The sequence below is a fragment of the Zingiber officinale genome, chromosome 2A (genome assembly GCF_018446385.1).
Source record: "Zingiber officinale cultivar Zhangliang chromosome 2A, Zo_v1.1, whole genome shotgun sequence".
Lineage (NCBI taxonomy): Eukaryota > Viridiplantae > Streptophyta > Magnoliopsida > Zingiberales > Zingiberaceae > Zingiber > Zingiber officinale.
In genome coordinates this window covers 43,698,269-43,702,755 of record NC_055988.1, presented here as the reverse complement: position 1 = coordinate 43,702,755, position 4,487 = coordinate 43,698,269, and the positions used below count along the sequence as shown (strand labels likewise).

The window sequence follows — 4,487 nt, the reverse complement described above, 5'->3', positions numbered from 1 at the left end:
GAGAATTTCTCAGGCACCAGCGAACCATGGGATGCCCAAGCCTGGTTCAAAACACTGGAGAGTACGATGGAGATTCTGGACTGTCTGGAGTTTGAAAAGGTGAAATGCGCCTCATTCTGCCTTACAGGAGACGCACGTATATGGTGGGAGAGGATTAAAGTGAAGCACCCAGTGAACCAGATGACATGGGCCGACTTTGAAAGAGAATTCTTTGAATAGTTCTTTCACATGCGGGTCACAAACCGCCACTATGATGAGTTCACTGAATTTCGTTAGGGCAACCTTTCAGTAGAGGAGGCTGTGAAGAAATTCAACAGACTGGCTCGTCTATGCCTCGAATTAGTCAGCACTGAAAGAGAATGAGTCCGGTTGATGCTTAAAATGCTAAGGCTGGAAATAGCAATGAATGTGGCCAGCGACGTTCATAGGCCGCAAACTACTGAAGAATTGGTAAGTAGTGCTCTGACCACCGAGCATTACCAGAACAGCATCAAGCAACAGAAGCAAGCCCTCTCAGAGTCAAAAGGCCAGGGAGGCTCCGGTACTCAGAAACACCAAGGCCACAACTCTAATTGGAAAGGAAACTCCAGCCACAAACGTAAACCAGGGAGTTACCCAAAAGGGGAACCAGCTAGTAAACAACCTAGCTATCTCAAGTGTTCTACTTGTGGGAAATTCCACTCCGGAGTTTGTCGCAAGGGCACACGAGGATGTTTCGAATGTGGCCAGGAAGGGCATATGGCTAAGCAATGAGAGAAGGATAGCAATGAATGTGGCCACATTCATTCCTTCTCTTACAACCTAGACAGCGACGTTCATAAGTGTCAAAATTCCTTCTCTCACTGGAAATAGCAATGAATGTGGCCAGCGACGTTCATAGGCCGCAAACTACTGAAGAATTGGTAAGTAATGCTCTGACCAATTCTTCAGTAATGTGAGCAGGAACTTGGAATGAAGATCTTTGGGGGGAGACTAGCAAACTAAGAACTTAGTACTCTTTTAGTGTTACTTTTCTACACTCTTAGATGTTTAAATGTCTTGATTCATGAAAGTATGTACCAAGTTGTGCTTAGATTGTTATTTGTCATGTTAGTAGATAGCTAGCTATGAGTAATGGCATGTCCAGTAGTAGTGTCATGGTTGTAGTTGAATTTCTCGAAATTCTGTACGAGATCGGGTCTGATTTCTGCGGAAATCAGAAACTCAATCGATCAGCCGATCGATTGGAAGAAGTCCCCGCGTACAGAATGCTAGGGAGTCGATTAGCTGATCGATTGGGGAGCCCTCGATCAATCAGCCGATCGATCGAAACGCGATCTGTCGCGTACAGAGAGCTGATGAGTCGATCAGCTGATCGATCGGCCATGGATCGATCAGCCGATCGATCGGGATTTTAATTCCTGCAAACAGAGAGCCTCTGAATCGATCATCGGATCGATTGGTCAGACTGGATCGATCAGCCGATCGATCCAGATTTGACTCCGCGTACAGTAGTGAGTTGAGTCGATCAGGTGATCGATTAGCCAACTCCAATTGATCAGCCGATCAATTGGAATATCTGATTTCAGCCAGAAGTGTCAAAATTCAGACTTTGACCAAATAAGAAGTTAAGTCCCCTCCTTTAGCATCTGTACAATTTTAGAAGTATACTCTAAGAATAATTTCCAGAGTTCATAGTAAATAGTATAGACTTTTAATTAGTGCAGTCTTTTCCTTTTCCGCACAATAGTTAGCATAATGTAACCCCCGGCCTTACAGCCTAGACAGTAGGAGGCGGGGCGTTACAATGCTAGTGAAGACTCTCACTGCAAGATAAAGAAAAAGTATACTGTGTATAAAAGTTCCACAATAGAACTTGTGTAATAGCATAAGAACTATTAAGAAGTTGAGGATCTGGTAGTCCATGAGATTCTCAGTGAACATCATTTTCTAGACTGAACAAATATTTGTTGATCTTTAAATCTTCACACACACACTAGTTTACAGTAAAATGCATTTGCCAAAAGGTTGACAAAATCACAGTTGCTAAGGAATTGCCCCACATGAATTAAATGAAAGATGACACAAAAGAATTAAATGGTTAAATCTCTTTTCAAGAATCACTTGGGAGAACATACCTATAGAGCCAGCAAAATTCATAAAACATGTCAAGAAGCTCAACTCTCCAGTACTTTTATTCTGCACAAATTCACATGAGATGTAATGGTCTTGAGAACTGAATGAAGCCCCATCAAATGTACATTAGATGTTATCATAAATTACTAAGTGAACTGCAACCTCAGTAGTTTTTTAGGCATTTTGTTATAAGCAATTGCATGCAACTTTAGGAAATGTTTGCAAGAGAAAGCAAAACTGTGTCATGTTTATAATCTTCATTATGTTGCTTGGTTACCTATGAAAAAACTCTACAGTTAGCTACTAGAATGAAATTCTTCAAGAAAATAATTTGAAAGTTCAAAATATATTTAAAGAAACACTATGTTACATATGAAGAAAATAGATAATCAGCATGCTAACTTCATGTTGATTGCATCATAATGAATAAGATCCTCATGGTAATTTCCAATAAAATAGTAATATCAAAGTTTACCTTGATAGTCCTTTTGTTGTACTTTTCAATTCCCTCCAGATCACCAGTCTGCAAACAACAAATGTAACCAACTAAGATAGCAAAAGAAATTCTAGCACACTAAAGAGTCCCAATAAAGGTACTTGTTATGTGCAAGCAATGACCTCAATTGCTGTGTTTAGATCGTTAGTTGCATCTTCCCTCTTTGAATATCTAAAGAACAAAATAAGCTTAAAGATTATCATTATCTTGCAACCAAAAAAAAAAGGAGGAGGATAATGACAAAACTATAAAGACTAGCCTTTTGGCAAGTTTTTGTTTCTTCAGCTCTGGAGGTTGACTGTCAAATACATATCTGGCATCAAAAAGATGATAATAAAATATGGTGGCTGAATGAGAAATAAAATGATATTTAGACATGCAAATGGACTTACACTGGCTCGATACTTGCTTCTAATAATCTGATAGTTCGATTGAACACCCCTTCATGCCTTTTTTTTAAAAAAAACTCTTGGATCTCAACTAAAACCTGACATCCCTATGTTAACAAAAAATTGTCAACAAATAATGCACATTTAAATATTTTTTAATTAATCAAAGCATTCTGGTAATCCTTGAGCAACAAATTGATCCACTTCCCCATCGATCCAATTGGGATGGTTGCAGCTATAACCACAGCTGCAGCAACAGGCGGGGCGGCTATGGCAGTGGCAACTATCAAGCAGATAAAGAAGGTGGTCAATGTGGTCACGAAGATGATGCTCGAGACTTTTCTCCAGACCTTGATGGATTTGAGCTTCTTGTCAAGCTTGTTCTTTCTCATCTACATTTTGTGGAGCATCTGGAGCTGCTGGTGGTGGATGGACCGGAAAGCCTTGAAGAACTCTTCCGTGAAGGGATCGTCGGCTGCCTTGAAGTGCCTCAGCTCCGTGCCTCCGTCAGAGTACGAGAGTTCCTCATATTCTCACCTTTATGGTCCTCCTCCTCCTCGGTGAAGCGCTGTAGCGTGACTTGGAGGATGAACTAGTTGTCGCGAGCTTTAGTGAGGCACTTTTCGAGGGTAGTGTAGAAGTAGAGAGTTTGGAGGCTGTTCTGGAAGTAATCCTCGACAAGGTCAAAGAGCTCGGTGTTCTTCCACACATCGCGCTTGCAGTCGAGGATGACCTTGACCACCTCCTGGTTCATCTCGAGGAGGCAGCTGGTGATCTCCCTGAAGGAATCAAGGGAGAGGGAATGAACCTGGACTCCGTCAGTGAGGGTGGAGATGGCACGACCGATGTGTTGCTGGAGCGTGGAGTCGAAGGTCTCGAGCTCGGGATCGAGGCGGCAGGCTTCCTGGTAAGACATCAGCTCCGCCAGACATGGGAGGTGCGCATGGCCATCTCCTCCACCGGCGCCGGCATCTGCAACAGCTAGGCTGTGCGACCTCGTGCTATGTTGAGCTCCCATCTAAGGATTTGGGGAAAAAGATGTAAACAAGTTGAGATTTTTACCGCTAAAAATGATGAAAAATCCGAAGTCCAAAGGGGAAAAGCAAATGGATCGAAGAAATGAACAAGAACCAGATTAGCAACTTGACGAGAGGAGAGCACACCATTGTGGAGGAAGATCCAGTGGAGGTGGCACCCCTTACTGTCGTGCGGTCGACAGGATGGTGTGAAGAGATTGTATGAGGAGAGGGAAAGAAAAATGGCTAGGGTTCGGGAATGCGAAGGGGAAAACACGATGTCTAAAAGATATTTGGAAAGAGGGAAAGCAAAACTATAAGGGAAAAATGACCAAAGTCAAATACAACGATTTTATCAAAACTGTTATCGTAGCCCCTAAAAATGCGCTTAAAGACAACGATTTTAGAAATCATTGTAAAAAGTGTTGTTGATTTAAAATAAAGTCTCTCAATGACAATAATTTTCACAAA

General features: G+C 41.9%; 1 pseudogene; it reads right to left on the bottom strand.

The window, feature by feature from the left end:
* Positions 1 to 3,155: 3,155 nt before the first annotated feature.
* On the bottom strand, positions 3,156 to 4,018 carry LOC122043645 (annotated as a pseudogene).
* Between the last annotated feature and the right edge of the window lie 469 nt (positions 4,019 to 4,487).